The sequence below is a fragment of the Chionomys nivalis genome, chromosome 26 (assembly GCF_950005125.1).
Source record: "Chionomys nivalis chromosome 26, mChiNiv1.1, whole genome shotgun sequence".
Lineage (NCBI taxonomy): Eukaryota > Metazoa > Chordata > Mammalia > Rodentia > Cricetidae > Chionomys > Chionomys nivalis.
The window spans coordinates 28,063,739-28,072,095 of NC_080111.1; the positions used below are offsets into that span (position 1 = coordinate 28,063,739).

At 42.1% G+C, this 8,357-nt stretch overlaps 1 protein-coding gene across 1 annotated transcript in view; it reads right to left on the reverse strand.

Annotated features, from left to right (window-relative positions):
• Cdk14 (cyclin dependent kinase 14) overlaps nt 1–7,945 on the reverse strand; it is a 617,691-nt gene extending 609,746 nt beyond the window's left edge. The window contains exon 1 of the mRNA XM_057758883.1: nt 7,917–7,945. The gene's annotated coding sequence lies outside the window, so the exon portion shown is untranslated. The remainder of the gene's footprint in view (nt 1–7,916) is intronic.
• Nucleotides 7,946–8,357: the final 412 nt, after the last annotated feature.

The following is an 8,357-nucleotide window of genomic DNA, read 5'->3' on the forward strand; positions in this document are numbered from 1 at the left end:
AAACCTGTGTCAGGAAACAGTGTTGAGAAGCGCATGAGGTAGTGTTTGAAATGTCCTGAAGTCCCTATTCTGCGGCATCTACTCTCCTGGGGGGGGGGGGGCTGTCTCTCTTACGATGGTATTGGTCGTGCTGGCTGTCAATCAGCCTCGCGTCAGTTCCTGCCACCGTCTGCTCAGTGATGATCAGACGGTCCCATGGAAACAGGAAGTCTGAACGCAAACCCTTGTCAGCATCAGGTGCAGAAAAGGCCAGTGATGAGAACGACTGTGTGAGCAAAGACCAGACCCTTGAAGAAGACAAAAATGCCAGGAGTGGAGCTGAGAGATTGCTCGACCGTTAAAGGGACTTGCTACTCTTTCAGAAAATCTGGGTTTCAGTTCCCAGTACTCAGCTAGCTTACAACCACCTGTAACTGCAGGTCTAGGGGATCTAACTCCCTCTTCTGGCCTATGAGGGCTTCAGGCAAGCATGTGGTACACGTGAGCAAACCAACACAAAATATAAACATAAATCCTTTCTGCAGATGTTCAAACTGATAAGCGGCTGCCACACAGGACTTAGCCCGTGACAGGCACTGTTCTAAGTCTTTCATATGAATTAATGCATTTCATTCACATAACACTCCTGTAAGCTAGCTTCTACACAGACGGGGACAATAAAGCACAGAACGGGCCAATGACTTGCATAATAGAATTGCACAGCCAGTAAATATGGCAGCCCAGTTCTGAACTTGTAAACCATAATGGAAGACTGAGTCTAGATATACTCACATCACTCCTTGCTGTAGAATCCCAAAACTATTGAGGAAAAGAATCACAGAGAAGCTTTTGTTCCACACTTGCCAAGATCAAAGTTTAGATCAAGTTGTTAAAGAAAACCCGAGAATGGTGTCACTTGGGTCGACAGACCTGTTACCTTAGGCTACGGCTTAAAGACTGGCACTGCAAAGGCAGGGCCTAGACTCAACGCTAAGGGCCTGCAGCTAGCCTTAGCTCTTAGTTCTCGGAGCTCTGAAGAGTCAAGCTCATGGCATACTGCAGTTTGAGGAGAAATTGCCTCATGAATGTGAACCTAGCAGAGATGAACTTGTTATTTAAGTGCTATGCTGGTTGACAGGACCCAGTAGCCATCACAGGTCCACAGTATCCTCTAAAGTATCTCCCTCTGGAAAATGGAGATCTTTAGATCTTTAGATCTCCATTACTTGGATGTACCTCTTGGCCAAAGAGCTCACTGCTCGGCCTGGGAAAGTCAAGATGAGCACACAGCAGAGACTCTGTCACGATACCACTAATGACTGTCCTCTTTTCTGAATGGCCATTTTTACTATTATTACCCTGATTTTCCTTTTCTGTTGATTCTGGGGAGTTGTTTAATTCATTGTGTAACTGACCTGATGGAGCGTGGCCTATGGGTACTCATTCATTTCCATACACAGGATTTGTGCATGTCTGTGTGAGACTCTAGACTCAACTGGGAGCAGAACTCACGGTGACTGTGATGAAATGTCACTTTTAGTGAGGACTGATAGCGTTATTTTGCCTGCGGCATTTTTTAATGACATGTATGTCCTGAAGAGGCAGAGGCTGAAATGGGGCAAAGGGAAGCAGTTGGATTTTTCTAGTGTTGACCCTTCTTGTGTTTCCACTTCTGATAATTATACCCTCTGTCCTTGTGGGTATCTTCACTCAATGCTGTGTGGCTCTGCAGCTGTCAATCAGCTCTATCAGCTCTTCTCTGTTCCTTTCTTGCATATAGAGCGGTTGCAGTTATTTGACCCAGGCAGTTCATCCCTCTGGCCAGTCTATTGTGCTGGTTTGACCTGAAGAAGAGCAATTAGAACTCTCTAGAGCCACAGACATGTGAGCTGTAGCAGTGATCATTCTCCTTAGTGGTTTGGAGAAGATCCACATTCTGTGGGAGAAAGTGAGGTCACTCTACAGGGAAGAGGAGTGTGACAGCTTCTGAGAGTGTGACAGCTGAACATGAGGCCACGCCCACTCAGTTTTATGAAGGCGTGAATTCTCTCTTCTATTAAATCAGCTTGAGATGAGTTTCTACCGCTTAACCACAAAAAGATACCTTAACTACTGTAACTATGTCCAAAAAGTCTTCAAAGCACAGAACCTCATATTCATTGCCTAGGGTAACAGTATAATATATTGAGTGTCCCAAATTGGTAATGTATAATTTAAAACTAATATAACATGAGATTTTCCTTGTAGCTAAGGAGGGTGAACCATGTAACTATGAGAGCTTTACAACCTCAACTTCTTATATGACAGCTGAGAGTCTAGCTAAGGGCTTTGGAGTGATGGTTACTATTGCTCCACAGGTCAACTGGAATATTCATTTTGGAGTAGAACCTATTTTAACAACTTTATGCACATATAGAAACTGCTATTTTATATGGAAACATTATTAAAATGTAAAATACAGGAAGGGCAGAGGTACATAATGATGATAAGTGCTGGGTTAATATTGTGCTTAAAAGGGTGTAATATTATGCTCCAAACAGAAAATGAGTGTTAGGATGCAAAGAACAAAAGAAAGTTTACAGCCAGGTGCAGCAGAGATTGTACAGATGAACAAAGCATTGTTTCTGCTTCCTGGAAGGTAGAGTGTGCACACTTTAGACAAACAGATTCACATCTCTGAATGCAAGAATATTATAATTTCAAGGTAGTCAACATTTAAAATGTGATAACAGGAAAAAGTATCCCTTCTATTCAGAATGACCAGACAAGGTTTCTTTCAAGCAATGTGAAGAATGTAGTGTGAGTCTTGAGGACCAAGCAGATGTGTACAGGGTAGGGGAGAGATGCAGGAGACACCACAGAACACTAATAAAAGGACCTTGGTGGCAAAGTGAAAATCTGTACTGGTGGGTCTTTGTAAAGTCATTCAGAAAGATAGATGTCTCTTGCATTGTGATGGGCTTTGACTGTCCAACTAAGGGGTTCATATATTGTATTTTACTTAACAATAGAAACTGAATTGGATTATTTGGGAGGTAAAGGTGACAATTAAAAATCTAATCATAATGATTAAAGCCTGAGAAGATACTGAAAGGTCAGAGGTACGCAAGTGAGGGATAGGGTAGCAGCATACGATGTCTAGGGCCGCTTCCTCGGGAAGAAAAGAATAGACATGTTTTCTGGAAGGCAGAGAAGTCACAGATTTTTAAAATTAGAACTCTGGAGGAATGATGCCAGGAATAAAGAAGACAAAATGATCAATTTAGTTAAAGGCATTTTAAGTTTGAAGTGAGGAAAACAAATACCAAGAAATGTTAATCTAGCAGCCGTGAGCATCACTCTTAGAGATCTGGTAGGCATAAGGGTCTCCGGTAGAAGCCATGACTGCAGGTAAGAGAGCACAGGGTGAGCATCCATCGTAACAATGTTCTCCTTGCAGTAGGTGATAATAAACACAGAGACTCACAGCCAGACAATATGCAGAGGGTGAGGGGCTTTAGAGTGCTCAGTCCTAAATGGGATGTAGTTACCATATTCCTCCCCTCAAGCCTCAGGGGCTATGCAGAAGAGGAAGCAGAGAGTGTAAGGTCCCGAGGTGCTAGGTGATGCCAAGGAGGCAGTGTTTTCAAGCTGCACCAAGACTGATGCACATACGAACTCATAGAGGGACAGCATGCACAGGACCTGCACAGGTGTAAACCAGATAGCATTCTAGGAAGTTATTTGCCATTGATGAATGCTGGGAGAGGGAAAAATCACTTTTCTTCAGTTAAACACATTCTTCAATATCAACCTTGTCAAGGGCAAGCCTCAGGAGCTCAGGAAGAGTTGGTCCACACAAAAGGGACTCCAAGTTTTATTTTTGTCCTTTTAGCTTTTATTTTTAAATGTGTGCTTTTTGTTTGTTTTGCTTTGTTTGGGTGGGGTCTTTTTTGTTTTTTAAGAGAGAGAGAGCATTAAGTTGGGTGGGAAGGGGAGGATCTGTACAGAGTTGAGGGAGGGGAAAGAATGATCAAAGTACGTTGTATAAAAAAGTTTCAATGAGCCAGGCGGTGGTGGCGCACGCCTTTAATCCTAGCACTTGGGAGGCAGAGGCAGGCAGATCTCTGTGAGTTCGAGACCAGCCTGGTCTACAAGAGCAAGTTCCAGGACAGGCTCCAAAACCACAGAGAAACCCTGTCTCGAAAACATTCATGTTACAAAACCAAAGATGAGTATATTAACTTAGGGATGCTCTCATTTAGGAAGATGAAACGAGGAACTGGTAAGGGAAGGAGAGGTGGGTGAGTAAAGAGGCCCCTGGGAAGGGCAAGATGACCAAAGAAAGAGCTAACATCTGGAAGAGTGAGTGGATGACTTGAAATGCCATGGCATTTGGTTACAGGGAGACTTTAGCAACCTGCAAGTCAGTTTGCTAAAGACGACATGACGCTGTGCAGCAAGCAGTAGTAAAATACATACATTGCCTACGAGAAAGAACAAAAAGGATTTCTTTTTCATTTTATCTGAACCAAAGGAAGAAGACAACGCAGAGAAACAGACGGCAGCTCTAAGCGATCAATGAGATGACAGCACCTCTGAGTCTTTAAAGGTGTGCGTATACTTATGCGCTTTTAAAACTGTGTTTATTTCCTTATCACGTATGTGTGCACACGTGTACAATACACAGCCGTGGCGTGCATGAAGTCAGAAGACAGCTTACAGAAACCAGTTCTCTCCTTCCATCTTGTGGGTTCTAGGAATCAACCTTGGGCCAACAGACTCTGTGGTAAGAACTACTACCCACCGAGCCCTCTCACTGGCCTGCTTCTGAGGCTGACGCAAGAACAGAGGCAAGACTACAGAGATGCACCTTGAAGTAAAGATAGGTTTCTAAAAGAACATGTAAGAGAGAAAGCACTGGCATCATTCAGCCGGAAAGAGAGAGCACAAGGCCTACCAGATGGCCTTAAACACCCCAAGGAAAAGCATCCTCCACAAGAAGGGTCATGCCAAGAGCATGCACTGTGTCAGGAATACTTGCCCTGAAAAATAATTCATATTTCTGGCTCTTGTTAGTTTTCAATTGGAGGACTTTACAAAGGCGATACACATAAGTTCAATGCCATGTCTGGATCTGAACCCATCATCTCCTAGTATATATGCCCTACACACTTTGTATGTGTTCACTATCGGAAAAATGAGTGTTAAAATGGATCCCTTGGTGCATTGTGGGTTCAAGCATTTATAAATGCATCTGATAATCACATAACAGCCTTCCCACATAAACTAGTCAACACATAAATTAGGCCATGAGAGGTTTACAAGTCTCTTATAGCTTTCTATATGTTATTCTTTTCCATCCTGAACAATATCCATATCAGGAAGTGATGAATGAGAAAGACTTGTTTGTAGAGACAACCCAGGATCTACTCTGGGGCACTGCTTTAACTCACTGCAGAATTCAGCCTTGTCACTCCAATTAAGAATAAAACTTACTGAAGACAATCTCACTACTGTGACCTCAGGACTGAGAATCCTCATTTCAGAGACTGAACAGTAATACATAAAACTCTAAACGGCAGCAAAAGACCCGCAAAAAATGCTTAACCTATTTTAGTTGGCATGGTCTTCTTAAAAGTTTACTTTCAATGGAACAAACACATCAACGTTTCGGTGATGCGTGAGGGCATTAGTGTGTGTGTGTCCAAAGTATGAGTGTGTGTATGCGTGTGAAAGCCAGGAATCAAGTTTAGGTGTTGATCCTCAGAAGGCATCCCCTTTATTTTCCACACAGAGTCTCTCACAGGCCCCAGGTTGGCCAGTTTGACTAGGTTAGCTGGCCAGAAAGTTCCAGGGATTTGTCTGACTTGGCTTCCCCAGCCCTGGCTTTTCTCATGGGTCCTAGGGATCCTAATTCAGTTCCGTGTGCTCATAGCGAGCGTTTCACTCATTTAGTTCCCCAGCCCCCACATTTTCTTTCTCATATGCTGTGTTTACGAGCAAGTTAAATAAGCTTCTTTTAATGGATTTGTTTTGGCCAGAACATTTTCTAATTCTAGAAAGGATGGCCTTTGCTATCCGACTACAAGGAAAATATTCAGACAGAATCTAAAGATTCTCTTTCACCTAAGAACATACACTATATGAACTCAAACTATAATGTTTGGGGGAAATTAGGTGCTGGTGTGATAATTCTCTTGAGTTAAGTGAAACAATGAACACAAAGTAGGGCTTTCCAAGATATGCCAAACATCTGTCCCTCCTGTGTGGCTCCAAGGAGAACGCAAATACTTGGTTGCTGTAGGAATTGCTGCTTGTAAAACAGGTCTTTGGAGCAGTGTGGGAAATAATAAAATCTACGAGTGGAAGTCACTGTCCTCTCAGTTAGCGTGAGGACAGAGGATCTTCTCAGACGACAGCACCCTGATTCTACACTGACCATGCATAGTTGCCCTTTGATTAATCCTAGGAGAGGGTGGGAATCGCTTTCACATCGCCCTCAAATACACCCATCTCCAGATGTGTCATAATGGCTTATGTGTAGAAATGTTTCAAGATAAAACTCTCTACCTTGTTACATTAGAGAGTGTATTGAATGTAGTGTAAGCGTCTTCTAATAGCTCAGTAGTTATTCAATGCTTTCCACTCGATCACTGCAAGTGTGTGCTGGGAAATGTGTGAGGTGTGTTGACGCAAAGGTGGCGAAAACCCTGCCTTTGTCCTAGGGAACTGAGAACAGAGGAAATATGACAGCAAAAGAGCAACACAATATATATCATATGAAAGAATGTGATAACGCATAGGTGTAAGTCCTATGGAGTATAGCAAGACTGCAGCAGGTATTAATCCTTTAAGGAAAAATGATAAGGATATGTAATTCTGAATAAAACTGAATAATAATTCAGTGATTGAAGCTAATACCCAAAGTCTCTGTCTTTGTCTTTAAAATTAAAAGATCAAGTCACCTTTTGAGATTGAGATGTGAGGGGTGTGGATGATATTGGCATTTTAAGGATGGTTACAATGTTCTAGAATTACTACTGTGGGCATTCTTAGGAAATGTTGCTAACCAAAAGAGCAAAGAATAGAGGGACTGGAGAGATGGCTCAGTGGTTAAGAGCATTGCCTGCTCTTCCAAAGGTCCTGAGTTCAATTCCCAGCAACCACATGGTGGCTCACAACCATCTGAAATGAGATCTGATGCCCTCTTCTGGCCTGCAGGCAGACACACAGACAGAATATTGTATCCATAATAAATAAATAAATACTTAAAAAAAACTAATGGAAATGGGTTAAATTAAGATGTAAGAGCTAGCCAATAAGAAGCTAGAGCTAATAGGTCAAGCAGTAATTTAATTAATACAGTTTCTGTGTGACTATTTCGGGAGTCTAGGCAGCTGGGACATGACCAAGCATCTCCTACTACAGCTGTGCACTATTGGATACTATCTGCTTCATCGCTGTTGGGATTTTGTTTTTTATTTGTTTGTTGTTTTCTTCAAAGCTGGAAGTAAAAAGAAATTATACAAAAAAAAAGACATTTAATCATCTGAGAAGGGGACCTTAGTTACACTGAGGTTATGTTTCATGTGCCATTCTTTCTAGCCTTTAGAGGTTATAATGAAAATATTGCCATATTTCAAAAGCTCTACATTTGCTTATAAAAATTCTTCCAACATTTTGGTGTGATTTCATTTTTTCAAGCAAAGACTTGCTTTCTTTTCGATGTATTATTTTCCAGAAGGAAGCACAAGTCTGCACTGAAGTATTTCCATTATTTTTTAGACCCACAAAGGATGGTTTGCAGTAAAGGGACATATCTTCAGAGCTGTCGTTACTTGTTTCAGCTGTCAAAGTGTAGGAAAGAAAACTTAGCACATCTTCCAGATGACAACTCTAAGCATGTGAATTCATAACCTTCCCAGGACAATTTATCCATAAGAAAATTAACTTACTCTCTTGTCTCGGGTACAGGATGGACAAGTTTGTTTTTGAGCACAGTCTACAAAAAAATAAAAAGCATAAAAATTAAAACCAAAGCCAATTTATTGCTCAATTTATTCCTGTTTCAAGCTCTATTCATCATATTCAAACAGCTTGCTTTTTTATTTACATACACCTAGATGCTGTCCTCACGTGGTGGTCTGAATACTATCGGCCCTACAGGCTCATGTTTGGAGGCTTGGTCCCTAGTTAGAACTGTTTTGGGGAAGGATTGAGAGCGGTGGCCTTGCTGGAGCAGGTGTGGCTTTGAAGTTTAGAAGCCCACACCAGGCCCATTGTTTCTCTTTCTACAAGCCTCCTGCTTGTAGACCAGCTGCTTGGAGAGCCTCCCCTACTGCTCCAGCACCATGTCTGCCTGCCTGTTGTCATGCTTGACACGATGATGGTTAGAC